At 41.3% G+C, this 23,481-nt stretch overlaps 1 protein-coding gene across 48 annotated transcripts in view; it reads left to right on the top strand.

Moving 5' to 3' along the window:
- Ptprd (protein tyrosine phosphatase receptor type D) overlaps nucleotides 1-23,481 on the top strand; it is a 2,152,432-nt gene that overhangs the window by 1,639,375 nt on the left and 489,576 nt on the right. Inside the window, exon 1 of one of the 48 annotated variants that reach the window (XM_029539515.1) lies at nucleotides 20,291-20,489. The exons of the other annotated variants lie outside the window; for them this stretch is intronic. The gene's annotated coding sequence lies outside the window, so the exon portion shown is untranslated. Of the gene's footprint in view, nucleotides 1-20,290; nucleotides 20,490-23,481 lie in introns of those variants that run through there. 48 annotated transcript variants of the gene reach the window in all.

The raw sequence follows: 23,481 nt of genomic DNA, 5'->3' as shown, positions 1-23,481 counted from the left end.
GCAAAAATGAAGGTGGGGTGAGCTAACAAATGAGTGAAAGCACTTAGAGCAAAGCTGATAGATGTGCAAGCAGTGTGCTCACTAATTACGACTGANACCAGAGTAACTGCAGACCGAGTTATACCCCTTCAGGTATGATACAGGTTTCTGTATCATCAAACCTGAGAACACGGTGAGCAAAGACTGAAGCACCAGCCACCTCCAGGAAGCATAGGACTAGAGTTAACTAGAGCCACCAGCATCACTGTGAATACTAAAGGGGGCTTTAAGCTGTGGAGAATGGAATTAGCTGAGTCCTTTTCCTTTCCTCTGAAGCAGATAAGTCTATTTCTTCTTTATTTTCCTTTTGCTATCATTTCTGTCTCTCATCCCTGACACTGGTCCTAAACACCTGCACCATGTGTTTGGGCTTGTTTGGATGGCTAAAGAAGCAGCTGATAGTGAGATTCAATTGTCAGCTTATGTCCCTCCCAGTATTTTGTGTTTGGGAACCAAAGTATTGCACAGAGGACATGACGCAGATTCCACATACTTTTTTTTCCAGTCTCCACACAGGAACCAGCCACTGGGAATTCTAAGATCCAATGTTTCCTTGATTTTCTTCTGTAAGTTCTAGAGAAATGAGATCTGGCAATGCAAGATGATCATCCAGTGGAATGTGCAGCTTCTCTACTGGCTCTAATGTATTTCATCTTCTGTGCAGTGCATATGATTCTGAGAGTGACAACTTACCTTAGGAATGTTAATAGCTGAGGTGGAACTGGACCCTTCTTGCCATTTCGGGTGGATCTAAACTACTCCTAGACAGCTTTCCATTCATAAACACCCGTGCTATACAGTTATTCCATCCAGCACCCTGCATAGCTTCCTGTTTAAGAACGTGAGAATTGACTTCTGTGGGAAGACTTGGAGACACTAATTTGTAGTGCTGACATGGGAAGGTAAAAAGGAAATGATGAAACCTAGACACTTTGTTTATTGGCCTGTTTCATCTGTCTAAGTAAAGTGGCAATGAGAGTTATTACTTTTATAAAATATTAAAATATAGGTCAGGTTCAATGGAGATCTGAGCATTCTTTTGCATTTTTTTCTGTAAAGATTCGTTCTGTAAATGTGAAAAATATTAATTTATATTATTAAACCTTTGTCTCAAGAAAAGGAATATTCAAAGACCGGAAAAACAAAAGGCAGTATTCTCATTATTTTATGATAATTGTTTTTGATCTGAAATCCTTTACAGTAGCAGAGATAAACTACTACCACCATAAAAGCCTCTTGAGGGTCAATGTCTCATAAAATGCTACAAACAGCTAAAAAATAAGATGTTTACCTGTGCAGGTAAATTCAGTGGTGCTTAATGAATCATTAATTTGTTGCAAAGGTTACTCTGGGCTATTTCTATTTGACTTCTTGGAACAAGGCCCAGCTTATGTTTCTTTTTCTAATTTGGCTAATACAAATATTTTAAACATGAAACAACATGGTAAGTAATAGCAAGGGACAAGAGGTACACCTTTGAAAGGCATCATTATGCCAGGCACAATCCCAGTATTGAAAGAAAGAAAGGAGTATAAAAAGATCAAGGCCACTCTAGGCTATGTAGGGACACTAGAGTCATTACAAAAACAAAAGGGGAAAAATAAAAAAACATTTAAAACAAAAGTTACTTTGTCTACATGCCAAGCTATGATGACCCTGAACTTTGTAACTTTTGAAGATGTTTGCTAAGAACCTTGTATTTTACTTTGAAACAATAAAAACTAGTTCTTGCTTGCCAAGAGGACAAGGTCAGGGAGTGAAGATTTATGCAGTCCTAACCATGATTAAATGTGCTGAGTTACTGTTGAATGTAAAGTCCCTAAACTTTAAAGGTCAGAAGATTCCTTCAGTTCATAAACAAATGAGTTCTTGGTGAAGAGCATTTTTGCCAGAGTCCGTTCACCCTGGAAAGGATGGATGCCACACTCTTCTGAGGATGCTGTAGAATGAGGAACGTGTAATGTCCTGTTAAGGCACAAGCATTTCTCTGAAGTCTCATAGCCTGTTTTGCCCATGAGCACTGGGTCTATCCCAATTTTCCAGGTGAAAGTTGTTTGTAGTTTGCAGGGTTCCAGTAGCTCTCCAGTGACACTCAAGGTGACAGTTAATAGAACTAATCCGAGTGGAGTTTCTTCAATTCTGTCTTTTTTGCTTTCATTGATAGCCTAGATTATACTTCAATTCCTAATGTAGCCCAGGCCATACTCAAATTCTTAATCCTATTGCTTCAACCTCTTGAGTACTGATATTATAAAGATGCATACTTCAGTACTTCTTAGAAGGGGGAACAAAATACTCTTGGGGGCAAATATGGAGAAAAAAAGTGGAGCAGAGACTGGAGGAAAGGCCATCTAGAGACTGCCTCATCTGGGGATCCATCCCATATACAGTCATCAGACATAGACACTATTGTGGATGCCAAGAAGTATATGCTGACAGGAACCATGATATAGCTCTCTACTGAGAGGCTCTGCCAGAAACTGACAAATACAGAGGCACATGCTCTCAGCCAAGCATCGGAGTGAGCATGGGGTCTCCAATGGAAGAGTTAGAGAAAGGACTGAAGGAGTTGAAGGGGTTTGCAACCCATAGGAAGAGCAACAATATCAACCAAACAGACTCCCCAGAGTTCCCTGGGACTAAACCACCAACCAAGGAGAACACATGGAGGGACCCATGGCTCTAGCCACATATATAGCAGAGGATGGTGTTATAGGGCATCATTGGGAGAAGAGGCCCTTGGTCCTGTGAAGGCTTGATGACCCATTGTAGGGGAATGCAATGGCAGGGAGGCATGAGTGTGTGGGTGGATGGGTAGGGGAACACACTTATAGAAGCAGGGGGAGGGGAAATGGGATAGGGGGTTTCAGGGGAGGAAATTGGGAAAGGGGATAACATTTGAAATGTAAATTAAGAAAATACCTGATAAAAATCATAAAGATGTATACTATCATACCTGCCTTCAGTTTTATGAAAAGTTCTTATACCTTAGGAAGTTTTTCTTTCATTTTTTATTGGTTATTTTATTTATTTACATTTCAAATGATATCCCCCTTCCCAGTTTCCCCTCTATAAGCCCCCTATCCCCTGCCCCCTCCTCTACCTCTATATACACACACAGGTCCACACACACACACACACACACACACACACATAGATAGATGTATATCTCTCTCATACAGGAGTAGAGACACATATAATAGCTAAATTCTGGACTCAGTTCTCTTAAAAACAATATCACTCACTGATATATCAGAATAAAGTGATTTGCTAGTTAGACTTTATACATTCCAAGTAAGAGGAAAATAAAACAAAATGTTTTATTTGAAGAAGAGGGCACTTACATCATGTCCTATTTTTATTTCTGTTGCTGTGATAAAATAACTGGCAAAAAAAAAAAAAAACAACTTAGGTCTAAAGGGGTTTGTTTTATTTAGCTCATAATTCCTGGTTACTCTCTGTTAATGCAGAGAATTCAAGGCGAGAACTTGAGACAGCTAGCACTTGGCATCCACAGTCAAGAACAGAGAAAAAGGGATGCATGAAGCTCTTATACAGTTCAGGATCCTCTGCCTAGGGGATGATTTTGCCCATGGTGGGATGGGTCTTCTCATATCAATTAACTTAAGGCAGTCCCTACAGACCTCCACATGAACCAACCAATGTAAACAACCCGTAAGACTCTCTTTCAAGTTGATTTTACATTGTGTTGGGGGAAAAAAAACTAGCATTCATACTACTTCATAAGAAAGCCAGACATTATAGCATTTGTTCATTTTGGGCTGAGCATTATAAAAGAATCTTGGGGAAGTAGCATTATTTTTCCATCTCTCCACAACCACTGTAAGAAGTGGGCATATTTTGGCCATTTTACATAGAGAGTGGGGCTCAGAGGGTTTGAGGGATCATGACCTAAATTTTTCTGCTAAGTGTCAGAGTCAAGCTTCTAGCCAATCTATCTGAAGATTCCTCTGAAGGGATGAGATGCATTGTAGATGCTTAGCATTATCTAGAGAAATGAGGTCATGTGTGGGCTAAACAGAGCATATGGAAAGCACCCCTGTAGCTAAGTCTGGTATTCCACAGCTGTCAGCTCCCTGTTCATTTACATGCATGTGAGAGTATACAAGAGATGCTTACAATAGGTCATGAACTCGGAGATAATAGAAACTGAATAAAATCTACCTGGAGTCATTCCATTCATTTTAAACTGTGCTAATTCTGATTAATCTAGAACTTCCCAGAGACCCTTCATCTCACAGACAAAGTATCATGTTATTTACTGCAATTAACATTTAAAAGCAAAACCATGAGAACAGCATAATTAACCTTAATATATAAGAGATTGATCTATTGTTCCTTGTAATCCTCAGTGAAACTTTAAAGGGGATTATTTTCAGCTCCTCTTCAAAGAAAATTTGACTTCTTCATTGCTTCCCTTCATCCCCTCCATCACTGTTGATGCCTGCACATCTGTCCATCACCATCATAAATAGCCCATGTGCCTTCTCTGTCCCTATTGCTCCATCTCAGACAATCCTCTCATCCAGTAGACAAACACATTTTAATATTTTGAAAGTTTCATTAGAATCACTATTGTAGACCCAATTTCTTGATATTATTCCCTCTGTATTCATCAAACAGGTTTTAGGAGTGAAGCTCTACATGACAGTTTCAAGTGCACAATTCTAGGTGACCTGCTCAATAAGCTGGCTAAATAAATATAATCACCTCTGTTTCTAGATAAAGAAATGAGGACACTGGACGTTTTAACAGTACACCCCATAACGTACAAGGCTCAACACAGATTGTGTTTTCTCAGTGCAAAAGCTATTTCCACAGTGAATTGGTGGAAAGATGGGAGTCATTAAGAGAACAAAGTCACCAAGTAGTGTTATGCTTAGAGATGCCAAAGGGAAGACTGGCATGGAGAATATAAGATATTCCAGTTAGGTGGAAGTCAAGAGCTGCAGTCAGAGTAGAAAGGGCACAGACATATTTCCCAGTTGTTTTCCAGAAAGCCTATGCAAGTGGGCCAATTTCCAATTTACCTCACCTGGTTTGGTGATATCAAAGGTGATAAATTCAAAAGCAAGCCTGTCCAAGTGTTACCACACCTTAGAAACACCGACAAGGAACAAAGAATGTCTAACTATCTTGGTTTGAAAATAAACATCAGATCAAAGTTTTCTGTTAGCTGGGTCACCTGCAAGTCATGAGAAAGTCATTGAACCATGAGTCACTGGTTTTCTCAGACCTTTAAATGGGAGGGGTAAAATGGAAACGTCAGGGACATGCCCAATGCAGAAATCCCCAGGAAGAAAAGAGAAGTCATTACAATTATTCATTAAAAATTGACAAAGTCAAAAGTTACATGATTATGCAAAACCTAGATGGGATATAGTTATGTTCCCAACACCTACACGTGCATGTAGACTCCCATCAGTAGATTAAATCCTTGTGTTGTTCTTCTTAAAAAATGAACTTTCCAAAGAGAATTGATGGTACAGAATGTAGACAGGGGTACGCCATGTGTCTCACTGTTCACATCAGGTAGACCCAGTCCCAGAAAGTCCCTGGCCTTCTTCTCTTTTAATTTTATCACTCATCTTTTTGAGCATGGTTGTTGGCACATGCATCTGACACCCTTAAGTCTAGCACGTCAATTTTTCCATTCTTTAAAATCAGCTATCTACTCTAGTTACGAGAAAGCACTCATCATGTTACAATTGACTGAGGTTCACAGCATAAATTTTAGGCCTCATTCATTAAGGTGAAATCAATGAAATAAAGAAGAGATGTGGTAAGACATTTCTTCATCAATCATTGCCTCATTCAAAGGTCAACACATATTTGTAATTGACTTTACAAGTGCTAAGCATCATCCCAAAAACTCGTGTTCTAAAGAAAATCAAACCTTTTCGATTCCTTACCTTGGGGAGATTCTAGTAAAGAAGAAGAGAATTAAAGTAATAATAAAACATGATTGCTGGCAATTATAAATCCAAAGAAAAATTAGGTAGGGTAATAGGTCACTGTTGATGAGATGATATTTTATGCCACAGGGACAGGGGGTGTAGCAATGTATATTCCTTCATTTGGAATTTAATGACTGTGTTTATCAAGCTGATATTGTATAAGATAGAAGATGAATCAGACTAGTCCCTGGCCTTCAGGAGCCCATGGCTCACTGGAAGAACATTACCACTTGCTCTTAGGGTATATTACTGTAGTAATAATGCACACATTGACCAAACTCAACAGAGTGCAAGTATGCCAAGACTCTTATTACTTTCATTTCAAGAAAACATTTCAGCTGGTGAATAACTCTGTTTTCCACCAACATCATTCATATGAGAACTTCCTTCATGCAATAATGACTTGTTTTTCTAATTGTTTGCCAGGGATTGTTTGAGACCTTATTGAAATGTACTTGCTTAGGTCTTCCACAGCAACTTGGCTAGTTTCTTGTTGTACTGGCAAATGCTGTCTCCTGTACTGAAAAATTTGTTCTTTCTGAAACATGTGTACTGTCCCTGGATGGGTTTCATTAAAATTTAAGATTAAAAAACACAGACTTTTAAAGTGGCAACAGAAGAGAACTTCGTATTCAGAAGCTTTTTATAAATGTAGGTCACATCCTGGATAGTATGCCATTTTATCCCATTTCTATGATGTTTTGTGCAGATACCTGGCTCAGAATTTTCTTATTCACCAAGAACACAGAGAGAAGCTCAATTATGGATAAAACCTCTAGCTTATATAAATAAACAATTTTCCTTTCATACAAATGTGTGTTCCCCAGTCCTACAAATGTTGTAATAACACCACATTGTCAGCAAGATAACTCAGTCATGTGACTGAACACCACCAGGCAGAGGAGTCTTTGTTTTCCCTTTTGTCAGGGGTGAGATCCTATCACACTGTTATTTCTGAGCAAGCAACACAGACATTGCTTTCTCTACTCCATCTCGAGGCTCCTTTTTCCAGTTTGCATCTCACAATCAGTTTCTCCCCCTTTTCCTCTTTATGAGATGATGCAAGAGAAAAAAATGATTTGGCGAGGAGGGTGAGACATGCTACAGGTGGTACCACTCTAGTTTATAACTTTGTTTTGTTTTTGTTTGTGTTTTTTTTTTTTTATATAGGTATGAGCTAACTTTGTAGCAGTGTTTGAACAGTTTGTTTCTGTTAGAGAAGTGGAAGAAGCAACAGCTTTTGACTATAGCTGGTGATAGATTATATTGTTACAGTTTTCAACATGCTGCCATCTTGCAGAAGACAGTTCCTCCCTAGTAGAACCTCCAGATGAAGGTGCTGGCTTGTATTATAGGTCAGCAATGGTCAAATGCCTTATTTCCTAACTGTTCTGAACAATGAGTCTGGGCAGTTCTTCCTGCTCTGTATTGGTGAAATCTCACACCATAGTATACATTCAGTTTTTCTATTTCTTTCTTCTTCTTTTTTTTTAATATTAAGTAATTTGTCATACATTCCCCTTTCTCCACATGTTGGAGCTCTTTACCTTGGTTAAGTTTTCGCCCTTCCCATGACATTTTTATATACCAGCTCCCACTGCTATGACCGTGTCAGCATCAGGGGTAAATGACAGACAGGAACTCTGCTATCAAAGTTACTTCCAAAGGCCATGAAAGTCAATCACTGGATAAGATCAAGAACTTGGTTCTAAATATAAACTCTTTCTCAGCACTTGGAAGTAATAAATTCTGCCAAACTCAAGCTCTACCTTAAGATTCCCCATAGGAAATCTGCTCCTTTCTAAATATTCTCTTTTCTAAGGACTCATTCAAGGTGAAATTTGTCTCATTGAATGCTAAATTGCTGATTCTATGCCCCATCTTTCTTTGGTGACAGGGTTAACATAAAAACTTGCATTTTTCAGCTTTGAGAAAGTTCTTTCTCTGTGTGCTTTTGCGGGGACTTGTGTAATAGTAAAGATCCACCCAGGGCTGGCTGCTTTGGCTTGGTTATCAAGTTTATTTGTTTGGGTTGTATATTTTGAGCAAGTGCCCAGGGCTTTTTAAGAAGAGCGATGGGACTGTGCATACAAATGAAATCGAAAGCAATGACATGAGCATCGCCAACATTTTAATTACCCACCTAGCAACATGTGGGCTGCTTTGATAATTTAAAGGGCATAAGAGAGGGAAAAGTGGGAGACCTAGTGGTCTCAAACAGGATGACATCGTGCCTTGCTTATCTGCTTAGCAGGCAGGAAATAAAAAGGCATAAAGCCCCTTTACTCCTTTGGCTGTTCGAAGATATGGCAAAGTGCTTTGTGTCATTTTCTCAGTACCAATCCCCTTTCCAACCAGGCACTATCAGGACTGAAGGTCAAGTTCTGAGGCAGTCAGCGTGGCCACTGATGTCAGGTGACAAGAATAGTCCCTTTCCTCCACCCTTAGTGTTCCTTTCAAGTGGTGGCAAATCGCAGGGTATTGCACTTCCAAGAGTGTGTGTTAACGTCTGTGGCATAACCATTTCTATTGCCCACAGGAAAGAATGCCAGGCTTTGCAATCTCTCTTTCTGTGACAGACAGATTCTCAGAAACTGTGCCCAGAAAAGCTGGGCAGTTGTTACCCACTGAGACCTTACTAAGCCTGAGTGGTGAACCAAAAGAATTTGGAAACTATGAGAATCAGGAAGGGTTGTGTAGTTGATATACATTTTCTTTTCTTTTACGTCCTGAGGTTTTACGTGCTACCTATCCTTTGCAGCTTCAATTCTGATCAACTGTGCTTCACTCCAGACACAAAATCAAGACCCTTTCCTCTTGCAAGCTCTGTGGGGAGCAGGAGTCATTAAAGTGCAGAAATAACAATGTCTCCTTCCTTGGGAAATGTAGTTTTATTCTAAGGCTTTTGCAAGGTTTGTTTACGATTTCATGTCATATATGGGACTGGTTTTCCAATGCCGCTATGATGCTGGGCAAGCTAAGAGCCTATCTTCGCCGCTGCCCTGTTTTTGTTTTTCTTTTTGTTTTTAACTGTTGGGCAAAGGCAAGTGGCACCACAGAGTTCAAGGCGGATTCTCCCCTAGTGAAGCAGCTAGAATGGAAATGGCCTGGCGGGTTGCTGGGTTTGTTCTTGGATGTCCAGTAAATTTCATGTAATTACAGCTGCCTGCTGAAGGACCCTGAGGTCTCTGCAGGCTGTTAGGATGTTAGTTATAGCCAGGAGGGAAGTGGGTAGGATCCAAGTCCCCACAAATGTGCTAGGAATTGGGCATTTCTATCAGAATGGAGGCCGTTATAATAAGCCAGCCATGCAAGGCAGAATTCAAAAGCTTATAAAGACTTAGGTAAAACCTGTGACCTGCTCCCTTCTACCACTTTAAGTGGTAGAAGAAAGCAGAGGTGTGGTGCAGCAGGGGGCAGAGGTGGTAGTGAAAGGAGATTGGTAAAAGGCAGGTAGCTTTCTAGGGATGTCAGATTCTGCTCCTATGAGCTGGGATATGGTCCTAGGAACAATTAAAAAAAAAAAAATCAATGAATCTGAATTGTGTTATCATGGTAGTTTTCAGAATTGCCTGAAAAGCTTGCCCAAAATATTGACTCCCAGAAACTAGCCCTAAATTTGGGACTCTGGAGCAACTAATAGTCTGGGTTTCCAGTATAATGTGTATTTTAGAAAACTATAAGGAACGTTTAAGAAGATTGGTCTCTCAACTTTCCTTGTGGACAAGAAAATGTCATAAGTATGTCCACTCTGGGCCAATAAAGAGTAGCTTGTATCCACATATCTGCTAGGAACTCCTGGAGGGAGATGTCTGTTCAATATATATTGATAGTTTCTATTATTAGAGTTTACCAAGAATATTTCTTTCTCAAGAAAATGAATTCCTTGAGGCAAAAAAAAAAAAAGGGAGCAACCACTTTCTTTCTCAGAAGTAGCAGTTATTTTTGTTCCTAATTTAACTCTGGAAATAATATGCAGGTAGACAGGGTAGTTACAATGTGTTTCTGAACAAGACGGTTCAGTTCCTCCGGTGCTTCTCCCACAACCCCCAGCACCCCCCTTTCTGATTTTAATCACATACTTGTTTGGGTAGAATGGAATTTAGGCTGCGGTGAAGACAAACTGTCCTCTTTTAACGAAACAGTAGAGAATAAGTCATTAAATAGTGTTTATATTATATTTGGATAAAAGGGTTTCATCACCTGTGCCTTGCTCACACGCATATCATAACATGATTTGATATGCATAGTTCACATACTTCATACACAAAGGAGGTCTGATGAATGAGCATTGAACTGAACGGACCCCCTTGAAACCTAGGCAATAATAAATGCTAGAAACACCACAGGAGAGTGTGAAACTTGGGCTTCCACTTAAAAATGGAATTCAGTAAAGGAGTCATTCCTTTTTACTTATGAAATCAAAATTCCTTCACAAAGACCCCAAGATCTGGGAAAAGAGAAAAGTCAGAGATTAGCTAGCCTAGAATTTCTGAGTCATGCTTCCTAGAGTTAGCAAAGCAAGCTTAGTAGCCACTTTAACTAACCATTTGGATCACTTGAAAAGCTTTTAAAATGCAGAGTCCAGAGTCCTGGCCCCAGAGGACCAATTCAGCTGTTCCAAGGGTGTTGTGGTCATACAGTAAGGTTCAGAGATTGTAATATATAGCAGGGTTGTAAATAACCACGTTAGCATTTAGCAATACAAACATTTAAACTCATGATGTGATAAACACAATTATTCTTCCCGAAGACAAGATCGCAAAACATATTAAACTGAAAAAAAAAAAAAAAAAAAAAAAAAAAAAACATCTGTGTTTGAGCTACCGTGTATTATTATGGTACTCTGTCTGGGTGGGGACTTTCCATGTTGCTTAGGCTGGTCTAAAATTCACAGTGATCCCGTTTATGTTTCCCTCCCCATGTACTTGGATTAAAGGTTTGTGCCACCACACCTGGCTCAAGTTTTTCAGGTTTTTTGTTTTTGTTTTTGTTTTTGTTTTTGTTTTTTTTCAGGGAAGTGCTAGACTCCAAAAAAGTACAGCTCTACAAAGGCCCATTAACAGTCTTAGGACATTCTGCCTCTGTGTAAGGGTCACACAACAGACTAACCCAATTCTCCCTATGAACCAGTTACAGTTTTCAGTCTGAGAACACACAGAGGATAGGATAAGAGTTGGCCTGTGGAAGAGACAGAGAGACTGGAGGAGAAAGGAGTAAAGAAAGCTAGTGAAAGGGACGTGTGACAGGAGTTTCCAGGGAAGAATCCATCCCAGAGAAACCAGAACAGCTTTCAGTGCTTGCTCTCATTTTTTTGTATCTTTCTAACCTTTAGAACCTGCAATGCTGAAAAGCTTGGTGACCTGAGACTCTTATAATGAAGTTTCCTTTGGAGTGGTTTTGGTGGACAGGGCATAAGCACTGAGATAAAAATGAGAAATAATTCAAGAGTCCTTCTCTCTTCTTACCTCCATCTCTTCTAGGGAATAATTTGTTTGGAGACTGGGACTCAGCAGGAGAGCCCTCTCTGAGGTGTCTCCCCCTGGAGTCCCTTTTTGGGGGAAGCACATCTGCTCCCCATGGTGAGCTTCTGTGCCTTTCCAGGCCCCATGCTGTGGAGCGTCCCATGTTGGTTCTTCTCCAAGCAGAATTACAACTAAGAAGCTGGCATGCCTAGGAATGTGCAGCTCGCTGGCTGCTTGTTTATCTTGCATGAGATCCTGAGTCTCCAGCACCGTGCAGTACAAATGTAAAGAAACTGTTAATGCAGTCTGTTGCTCCTCACATTAGCTTTCACTCAGATTCCTTAAATTCCTCTGTTCTCTTCCCAGCACAGTCTCCTGGCATGAGAACATTCAAGGTAGGATTAAACACAGTGGCTCTGCAAGAGATGATTAGGTTACAATTGGCATAAATTCCCACTGACTCCAGCCAGGTCATGTTTGTATCTATTGTACTTTAGTACTTTAGTATTCTAGTAAATAGATGGATATAAACAAATCTAGCCATAGAAGAGTATTGGGGAAATGGGGTGTTCAATGTTTGATTTTGTTTTGTTTTTGTTTTGTTTTAAACAAGTTTCAGTAGAAAAGATTGTAAAGGAAGTTTATATTTCGGCAATAGAATCAGAAAGTCAAACAATGCATAAAGTGAGAGGTTCCTTTAGGGATGGTGATGCATTTATTGTGTAACTGTTGGAAAAAGAAAATGCAATTTCATGTAGACAGTACTAGAGGCTAAGACATTGGTAGTAAGGATTTGAAATGTAGGATGGGTTCAGGAACCATTCCACCTAAGGATATTGGATGGTTCTACAACACCTGTGAGGAGCTGAACCGTTGAATTCCTCAGGCTAGTAGACTTGGGTAATCAAACCCGTGTTTTATCTGAATTAATAGGACAGCATAATGGGAGCTGGATTGGAGCACAACCAAGAAAAGCTTGAGAAGAAAAGAATATGCAAAAAATTGTCAGTATAATAGCCCAGAAGTGTGTAAAGACATTTGCAATGGAAACATGGGTCTTTGGGGGTGAGAAACAAATAAATAAAACATGACCTTAAGGGAAGACCAGCTAGATAACTAGCTAAGAATGGTGTTTGCCTTTGTACCCTTGTCTGGGCTTGTTTAGTGTTACTAGTTGTGGAGGTATGGCTAATGAGTTTTCAAAAAATTTGACATGGTGATATATGATCAGATAGGAAATAATGTTTACAAATATAGTGAGGTATAGAGAACTATTTATATCTAATAGTGTACTCAGTTAAAAATTAAAAAGGCCAGTACCAGTTAGAGTTATGAAAGCTTTCCCCTACTCAACTGATAAATAATTCTGACATCTTAGAAGAAAATATAAAGCTAAAATTACTCTCATCAAGGATTCTGTGGAACTATGAATCTATCCAGTTCTATTCAGATTCTATTATTCCCTATGACAGTTCTGTACGTGCAAGGACTGGTGAAACTTAAAGGACCGAACTAGGTAAAGTCACCTTTCAGGCTGAGGAAGAACAGATCATGAAGTGGCACCTCACCAGCCACAGAGGGCTTTAAGCATGTGTCATTACACTGATTCATGCGATACATATTTGTTTGATATGTGCTTAGAGTCCAGGTGCTGATAGTGATATCAAGAATGTGGAGGAACTCGGGGCCTAACAGGATACTCACACAAAAAGTTTGGGAAGAAAAAGAAGACACAGAGCTTAAGGACAGGGTGGATTCATTCTATTTAATTGGTGTGGGAAACTTCATAAAGGAAGTAATATTTTACCTCAACTGGACTACTGACATTCAATTATTCTCATTTCCTCCTTTCCTATTTTCACCTTTCCTTTGCTCTCTCAAATATTTATGAAATCCTACAATGCTTACCATATTATACTAGGAGATTTTTTTGGTTCTGATCAGACAGGGATCACTTCAAATAGTTGCGAAACTGTGCCACCAATTCTGAACTTGAGCAAAATTATGTGATGTAACTGAAGTCTATAGCACTGTAGGAGATATGAAAAACAAAGAGAGAAAACCGAAGCAGTTGGAAAATAGTGGTCTGATGCCGTTAATAGCTGTTCTTGCTTGCACGAGGACCAGTAAGATCTGGAAACTGTGAGCCCCTGGCCCAGGATATGAGGAACTGTTTGTCTCTGATTATTTCTAAGCCACAAATTTCATATAGACACACTTCTTACGGCATGGAGATCAACTTATGGTGTTTTGCTTCAGAATGTCTGAAAGTCATGTTATGAAACCTTGAGAGGACAAACATTTAAAAATAATTTCAAGTCTCCGTTAGCCTTTTCTTCCTAAAAATGTGAAGGCTGAACTTTATTGGTGACCTGGGTTGTTGGGTGGGTGTCTTATTTGCTTTGAAAGACAGCTAAGCTTTAGGTTTTAATTTTTTTTTTTTTCCTGTTGAATGTTGACGCACATTCTTTCATTAAGGAGATTCAGCTCCCTCCGAGTTGCTGATTGCCACTCATTAACAGCCTGCTGCATGTCACAGGCTTAAAGATAAGAAGAGTCAGGCTTGTGCAAATGAAACTTAAGCAAGCAATGCCGTACTTTTCTGTCATTCTCTAAAGCAGCACACATTTTGGGTCAATAATAAAATGATGGCATGCAGTTTAATTTCATTCCCAGGTTATGTGCTATGAGTTTGTCATTCTTCAGATCCCAGCATTGAGACTTCCATTCTTTCCAAGATTCTCCCCTGCAGGAACTGTCTGGGATTCTTTTTCATTGTGTGTCCTGTTCTTGTGCCAGTCAGCTAAAGACAGCCTGCATCATCAGCTTCATCAGTTTTGGCTCTCTATGGAATGCCCTCTATTCAGTGATTAATTACTAGCTCTTCACTGACTTCTTAATCTTGGCTGTACTTTAAAATATTCCTTCCTTTGCATTATGGTAAGGCAAAGACACTAAACAGAATGTAAATACAAGCTCGCTCTTACTATCTTCTCATTCATCCATCCATTAAAAAGGTCTTTAAAAAAAATGGGGCCAGCAAGATGAATTAGAGCACTGGATGCCAAGATTGACCAACTGAATATGAGCCCCCAAATCCACATAGTCGAAGGAAACAACCAACTTCTGCCATCAAGTTGTCCTCTGACCTCAACATGTAGCCTGGTATGCATGTGTCCCTTCCCGCAAAAACACTAAGCAAATGTGTTTCAAACTATTAAAATGGGGCTGGAGAGACAGCTCAGTGGGTAAAGACCTCTTCCTGCCATCCCTCTAAGCATGAGTTCATGAGTTCATGAGCTGAATTCATGCCCAGGCCCCACATGTTGTTATTCCATGTCTCTGTGCATTCTGTGGCATGCATTAAGGCACACAGAGGTACATGCTTGAAAGCGTGCACTCACACATACACATTTTAAAGTAAAAAACATATAAAATGTAAAAGATGGATTAAAATTATACACAGAACAAAAAAGAACAGTAGGCAATCTTTTTTTTTTTTTTTTTTTAAAGGAAAGCTTCAGCATCTAAAACCTGGAGTGATGAAAGTGTGCTTATGCCTTAATGACTGTGCACCCATACATGTTAGCCATAGTGCTAGTTTTAGTTTACCTCAATTTTATTTTTGGTGAGTCCTGGCCTCACTCTGTTGTCCTGACTGGACTTGGACTTGCTATGAAGACCAGGTTGGCCTTATATTTGTAAAGATTCACTCACCATTGCCTTTCGAGTGCTGGGACTAAAGGAGGACATCACTATGACTCGCCAATAGTGGTATTTTAATAAGCAATTTCTGTCATTTAAAGATGGGAGGCCTCTGAGTATTTAAACTACATAGTTTCAAAAAACAAAATTGACACAATTTTTTTCTGTTAAGAAATACTGAAAACAAGTACTTAGTGAATGCATTAATGGAGCTTCTTGACAAATCACCTGTTAAATTTCAGCTGACAGCTTGTCATATGATAATTATAAATAATTGTAATATACGACTATCATAATGCATGCAACAAAAAACCAGGAAAGTAATTAGAGTGTATCCTTTGTCCCCCCCCCTTCACTTCTTGCTCACATGAAAAAAAAAAATGACCCAATGTTTCACTTGGGTTGGGATAGCGCCAGTGGTTAATGGAATGCCCTACTCTACTAAGGAATTTAATGGGAATATCCATTTGTCACAGTTGCATGCTGTAATCTCCAGTAGCTGAGCCAATGGAAAATAGCATTGCAGCATAATGTCCTCTACACAGTACAGGTGAGGGTGAAATGTGGCAACTGAGCTGGCCAAGGAGAGACCTGATTTATTATTATTTTTTTAAATGATAGGAGTTTTTTTTTTAGTTGTTGCCTCAGGTTGGGAGGGGGAATGTGCATTTGTGTCATATGAAGAGATTGTGAATGTTTGCACAGCACTGCTCAAAACTCCTACCTGCCTTCCATGTACTGAAAACCTGCTGGCATGTCAGGGCCCTTTCCATTGTAGGTGAGAAAGGCCAGGGTCTACTTCAGCCATTTCTTGGTGCTGGATTTGAACTTTCAGAGCTGAGCAATTGGAACAAACCATGTATACTCGCAGCATTGGTTGTAGAATCCACAGCACTGTTCAGATGAGCTGCTGGCTCCATTCTTCTTTGCAGTGTAGGTAGAATTATAACCGCAGGTATGTGGATGTATTTTCTGTCTCCAGATTAAGCCAAAAAGTGTTTGGTGTAGGGTCTCGCATCTCTCCAGCTTTTCCTCATTCTGCCTCTGTGTTTGAAGAGCAGGACACATGCAGCTGAGAGCGGCTACATGAATTCAATCTAGGAATTTCTCTCTAGCATTTTAACTTGTAGCGGTGAATGTTTGAGGATTAAAACCATTCATTATTATTTCATTTCTGCTCTTAGCAACAAGTTAATAAAGAATGTTAGACACAGCCTAGCACCTGTAGGAATGGTCTGATATTAGCTTCAGTGCTTATGAAACTACACACATGGCATTCAGATCTATGCTGTGCTTTACCATTCTAACTGGATTTCATAAAGAAAAACAAAACAAAACAAAGCCATACACTCCTTTCAAGGAAAATATGATAAACGCCAATTTATTGCATCTTTTAGTTTATTTTTTTTTTTCATAATTACAGAAACAAAAGGAGTTTGGATTTGAAAAGATATAGGTGCAAAATTCTAGCTTAGCCACTTGCAAGTTCTCGGAATGGCTACATTTTGTACCTCATCTAATCCTATTTCCTCACTTAAACCCTGAAACTAATAATATTCAGCCAGAAAGGCAAAGGTTTTGGTTCGAGATGAGGCCATGGCTTCTAGACTTAGCCCCATGATCACAGTAATTCTTTCTTACTTTTCTTTCATTGAAAAAAAAAAAAAAACCAAACTGTATGTAACCAGTATATTCATGAACCTCTCAAAAGGTCACTGTGTGCCTTTTGAAAACCAATGGGAGCTGGGTGCGGTACACAGTTCTATAATCTCAGTACCCGGGTAGAGGCAGCAGGAGGATCAAGAGTTCAAGGTCAGTTTTGACTACAAGAGACTTTTTTTTTCTATGACATCCTACAAATAACAGCTACTGTTACTGTCAATATGATTATTTTAGATTGAATATTAAATCTCACCATGACTTCTAGAAACAAAGTGCTCTGGTTGGGGTTTCACAACAAACTCATAGTCACCCCTACGTAGCTGAATTATGCACAAGGGGTGGGGTGGGGTGTATCACAGCAAAACTCCAGCATGTTAAGCTTCACAGAATGCCAGAGCTGGAAGGGAATTTAGCAGGTGGAGCTCTGTCTCCTCATTTTCTTTTGTGTAAATAGCTATCATTTCTAAACAGTGTACATATGTTGTTCAGCGATGACTTGGAAAAACAGTTTACTTGACCCAGAACTTAAAGATGATTGTGGATATGTTAGCATCAGGGAAAGGGGGCAATGGCACCTGAATTTGTATTTTACCTCTGCCTTAGACACCTTGTGTAACCTTATAGTCTCGGGGACGAAGTTTCCTTGCCTGTAATGATGAAATGAGTCTAGTAAGAAACCTACCCACCTCTAATGTTCTTTGGTTAAAACATCCAGAAGACAAAGCAGTCCAGCTGCTTGCTGTATGAGATGCTGCAGCATCAGCTGCTGAGTGCATTTGCTACCACTGTGGTCTTGTGTGTGTTCCTGGCTGGAATCTCACTCCCACTTCTACTTGGATGTGTCTGTCTCTTCTATCTTGCCTTCCTCAGCAGCAGCAGCACCCTGCATATGTCTAAGTTTCTTTTGTACAATAACAGCAGAGACGAGATGCCACAAAGATACCTATTTCATTTTTAAAGTATGTTTGGTCATAATAGGGACTCATCTAGGACCTTCTGGTGCTGAAGAAGTTGGGCTTGCCATTTTTTTTGTACTGTGATCTATGTTGCTCACCTTGGCAACAGCCAGCACTGAATTCTGTAGCTAGCCTAACTTACTCCTAGTGGGGGAAGAGAGTACTTCCCAGACTGTCTACCCAAAGTAGTCAGGCTTCACTGCTCTTCTCAGCAAGGTCAGATGTGGAGGCAGAAGGCACCTTGCCTTTCCAGTACCCAGAGGAGGTATTTCCAACATCTGAATAAGAGAAGTAGGGCCACTAGTTCATGAGGGAGGGAGGAAGTGCAAGAAGAAAGACAATCTAGTTTACATACTGGAGGAGAGTGATTTATCACTAAGCCCAGATTTCTAGATTAACTCTGAGGGCAGGAGTAACAGTTAGCAGTTCAGTCTCTGCTCAAGCTTTCAGCATGTTCCACCCAGAACTTGGTTAAACATGGCTTGGAACTCGCGCAGTAATACACTTCTTTCTGGTTCTCACAGTAAGGCTTAACCATTCAAAGAGGAGAAAAAGGAGGTTAAAAATATAATAAGGAAGAGTTGGTCGAAGATGTTAATCTTTACTCCCAACATGTTGAGAAACTGAAAGGACATCTCATTAAGACCCCTTCCAAAAGGTATGCCTTCTTTTTGCAGTGTACAGTGGGCAGAGGAATACTGACTTCAGTATTCAGTGATTTCAAGTGCATGGCATGCAGAGGATTGAAGCAAAAAAATGCGGGCAGCTAGAGAGGACAGAAAGGATGCTAGAGACTGGAGCACTAGGTTGCTTCTAAAGGGGCCTGCTTACCTTTGCTCCTTCCAAGACTGTTCGGAGTCTGCAGGAGTAAGTGCTGTTTGCATTGGCTGGCCTGAACACAGAATGAGCAGTGGAGGTGGCTTGAAGGCCCAGGCTTCACTTCGCTTGACCTTTCTCATGGTGTTCCTAATGAATTTTGATGGGCCAGTTGCCAGTGGAGGCTTCCAGCTGCTGACTTGCCCCACATGCTGGAGATCGTATGAGTAGGGAAGAAGGTTAAACACCACGTCTTTTAGCTAGCAATCCGCACCAGGCACCTTATCCACCCTGGTCCAACAACTGGTGCCTGTCTGGAGAGGTATTTGTTGTCTTTCGCGAGAGCCAGAGAGCAGTGCTTTGCTAACGTAAGAGCAAGTAGCTGAACGCACCCTAAGAGTTCTCACACCAAGGTTTGGGTACTTCCCTTCCTTCCTTTCTCTCTGCCTTCAAAGTGAGGATCCTAAAAAAGTCCGAGAAGGAGGCTGCCAAGGTGAACTGGGATAGACACAACTCAGTCTCATCAATGAACGCCCCTTGTATTATTCAACTGCTTTGAATAGGGCGCGACCAGCCTTTCTTCCTCCTATGCTTCAGGAAGCAGAGCGGGAAGCGCCCGGGTGTGCGTATGTGTGCACCAGGATGAGTTGAGTGAATCTGAGAGGGTCTTTTCTGGCTGGGTGGATGGATATTGGGGAGTGACGTCACCCCGCCCCCTCCCCTCCTCTTCTCTACTCCTCTCTCTTTCTCTCTCTCTCTCTCTCTCTCTCTCTCTCTCTCTCTCTCTCTCTCTCTCTCTCTCCTCCCTCGTGCTTGTGTGTGCGCGCACGCGCTGTGTTTTGTGTGTGTTGTGGGGTCTGTGTGTGTGTGTGTGTGTGTACACGCGCCTCCTCGCCCAGCTCTCCAGCCAGTCCCTCCAGCTCTGTGGCCCTCAGTGAGTCGGCGGTCCGGATTGAAGGTTCGCCAGCGGGCGCAGCGGACTGCCTTTCCACGCCCGGGACGCACCCACACTCACACTCGGGCACAGACGGCACACACACACACACACACACACAATCCCCAAGCATTGGGCACAGCGATTCTGTGGGATCTCCAGCAGTTATGAGGATTTTAGAAATCACCCAGACAAGGAAACAAAGAGAGAAGCTTAGAAAATTACTTTCTTGAGCTCCCTTATTGCATTTCCCTAGCCGATCCACCTCGCCGGCAACTGTGACCGCTAGATTCCCGCCAGGTTCAAGGTGTGGGCTGGCCACTCCGTCCTGGCCCTGGCCGGTGCAATCAGGAGCCCACTCCCGAGCTGCGAGCACCCCTTGCTCGCTCTCCTCACCCCCGCGGGCCTCAGTAGCGGGTTATCTCGCTCGCGCTTCACTTTTGGGGGGGAAGAAGACAAGAACCGGAGGGAGGCGCTGAGGGGGGCAGCCGAGTTGCTATTTGTGGCCAAAGAATCTGCTTTAAAAGCAGCAGCGGCGGCAGCAGCAGCAGGAAGGAGGAAACGGGAGAGGCGGAGGGAGGAGGCGAGACGCGGCCGGACCCCCCAGCAGCGCGCCGGAGCAACCGCGCGCAAGGAGGAGGAGGAGGGCGCGGAGCAGCGTGGAGGAGCGGGAGGAGCGTGGAACAGCGGGAGGAGCGGGAGCGGCGGCGAGCGGCGGGCGCCAGGGCCGAGGACACGGCGCTGGCAAAGGGAGGCGGGGCGCTCGGCGGCACGGCCGGGACTCCCGCGGACTCGCCACTTGCGGCTGCCGCGCGGGCTGGGCGGCGGTGGCTGCGGGACTGAGCGGCCGCCCGGAGGCGGCGCGGCCTCGGAGGGCTGGAGCGCGGTGCTGGGAGCGGCGCGGGCGGCGGCTGCCCCGAGCCGACGTGAGCAGGTAAGCCGTCCGGGTTCTGGAGCCTGGGACCCCCGTGTGCCCGGAGCGACTCCGCTCGGGACCCTGATCAGCCGGGGGTCGGCGATCTGCCCCGGGCGGCAGCGGCCGGTTCTGGAGGGTGATTTTGGATTCTCTGCTCTGAACTCGTGCGGAGAAGGAAAAATAGGAGACGCTCGAGGGTCCACGGCTGCCTGCGGGAGGGGGAATTGTTTAGAGCGCTTTCTGTGGCCCGGTGGAAGCTCTAGTTCTGCTGCGGGAATCTGGTGTACTCACATACACTCGCTCCAGGCGAAGGAAACGCATAATTTATTATGAAGAGTTGAAGTAGTAGGAAACAATTCAAAAAGAAAGCTACCAACCAAAGATCCTTTGCTTTGCTACACGCTGACTGTATAGGCTTTTCCATAGACATGTTAACAACAACAAAAACTTGCCCTGGTTCTTCTCCCCGACGTTGATTTTATTTTAAATCTTTAACAAGTGAAGTCAGTTTTTGTTCCGCTTAGGGTTTTCTTTCTTTTTTTTTTCTTTTTTTTTCTTTTTTTCTTTTTTTTGACCAGTAAGTATGGGCTTGGTTTTCATTAATCGAGAGTTTTAAATTACAAATAGTAGTGCCGTTCTTCAAAACCCCGACTATCACAACCCACTTGTGTTGTTTCCAGTTCGCCTCCCACTACTCTACTTGCCTAGCATCTCCTGTTGCCTGGGTTTCTTTGACTGGGTTATATCCCCCAGCCTCATCTACAATCTGCACCGTAAATACCCTGGAAAATTCCTGAGGGATCGCTGGCCCAGTATTTGCTCCTAAACTGTTTATCTTTTCTCTTTTACGTGCTCAGATAGTCAATGCTAGCGAATTAAGAGGCAGCAGCTCACACATTTTGAGCCCTTTAGTAACTAATAACTGCTTAGTTCACAGATTCGAGGTTGTAATTAGCTACAAATGCGGACTTTGGTGTATTCTTTATGCCAGTCTGTAGCACAACTACGCTGACTCCCTTCAACCAGAGGTACTTCTGGTGGTGTGCCCTCTGTCTCAGAGTGCACACACCAAGGTCTCAACTTGATGCAAATCCAGGACGATATACCCAAACTCAAAACATTCTGATTTAAACGGATCTTTAAGTGGTCCCAATTGTGAAAGCACTGTTGATGTTCATGGAAAAGCTTAGTAGACATTATCCTCCTTTGAACAGATCTTCTATATGGCCCCACAGACATTTTATCAAAGAGGAGGCACATTTTCTATGCTCTGTATCCAAATTCTTGAAACAGATCTCCTAAATGAACAATAAAATTTCCCCTACCTCCTGCCTCCCATAATTATGTACTGTACTGTCCTTTTCAATGGAGCTAGCGATTCTGTGACAGATTTTTTTAAATTCACCCTCATGTTATCAGCTATTATTGTACTTTCAAAGTGTGAAATTGACAAGCTGGTCAGTTTCATGAATTCAGCTGTCAGATTGTGTCCAGTTAAAAATTGCTAAAAGCTGTAAATGTGCCTGCCTGGAATTTTCTTTTGTGAAGGAAAGACACAAGGGGATGGAGAATTAAAGGGTTTTATTAATTGTAAATATTTTTAAATAGGTACTGTTATGGGAAACGCATTGAGATTTCGACAACCATAAACATGTCTTTAGATATGCCTATCTAATTTAAAATAATGAGCACTTAATAGAAAACCCTTAGTAATGGTGATACAATAGAAATGGGATTCAAATAGGAAAAGTGGCCCTCAGATGTATTTTAAGGCAGATGGGTGAGATAATACTTTCTGATGGATGACATGTAAAGAGGCAGATGTGTCAACTGTCCTTTTGTGGCAGTTATATGTCGAAAATTCTTGACCAGTGAAGTTGGACAATTAATGAAAGTAACTCGATGCATATATATATATATATATATATATATATATATATATATGGGTATGTATGTAATTATAGATACAAAACTGCTTAAAATACTGCATGCTGTTATTTGACAAGCTTTTTAAGATAGACACTCATTTAAAACCAAAATACCCCAATGTCTAGAACTAAAAACTGGATTCCCCTCAACTGCTGCTATTTGCTAAGCCACTAGGGGCCTGTATAACTGTTCTTATATTCAGGAGACACCCTGCTATGGCTTACACAAACCCTTCCTAGAAGACATTTAAGAAAAATTCAAGTAGGCAGTTCTGTAATTTCTTTTTCTTTTTCCTTTTGAAAATCCCCAACCCATACTCTGACATTAGCCGTGAAGCCTGATTAAAGGATATTTCAAGAATTTTATTTAGGTAATCTATGGTATTCTGGTATTAGGGTGATTTTTCATGTAAACTCTGAAACAAAAAAAATTACTTGTGCAGATTCTTACACAATGCCTGTTTCTTAGTTTATGGTAAAATAAAACAAGAGAAGAAAACATAACTAACTTTTCCTAATTGGTCTGATAAGGATATTGCTTGCACAAGGCAGGTTTAGAAGACAAACGAAGCAGAGTTCCTTTAAAGGAAGTGTACACACAGATTAACAGTGTGATTAGAGTGCTTTTAAAAGTGCTGTGTAAGTGTGTGAGGAAGGAGACCCTGAAGCTCTACGTGGAGTTCACTGAGCACTTGAGTGACATGGGCTGAGGATGCTGTATACATTTTTAGGGTCAGGTCCAAAAATTTGAAATCTATCAGCTGTGCCAATCCTGATGACATTAGGCAGTAAGGTCAAGTCTACTTACACTGATCTTTTGTTGATATTCAGTTTTTCAAATTGAAAGTGATTCTTTGTAGAACACACTGTAAATATTTCCATATTGGATTCCTTCAGACTCACTTGATCTATCATGGCACTGAATGACTCTGTATTTTAGAGGATAAATGTGGAATTATCAACACTGTCTTAAATGAAAAATGCCACCCTACGGAATATCGATTCTTTAAGGTTTTTTTTTTTTTTTTTTTTTTTTTTTTTAATGCAACCCTTGCTAATTTCATCATGTATTTGTAGGTAGT

The sequence above is a fragment of the Mus pahari genome, chromosome 6 (assembly GCF_900095145.1).
Source record: "Mus pahari chromosome 6, PAHARI_EIJ_v1.1, whole genome shotgun sequence".
Lineage (NCBI taxonomy): Eukaryota > Metazoa > Chordata > Mammalia > Rodentia > Muridae > Mus > Mus pahari.
Note: the sequence above shows the minus strand (reverse complement) of the source record. Positions and strands in the feature narration are given on the sequence as shown.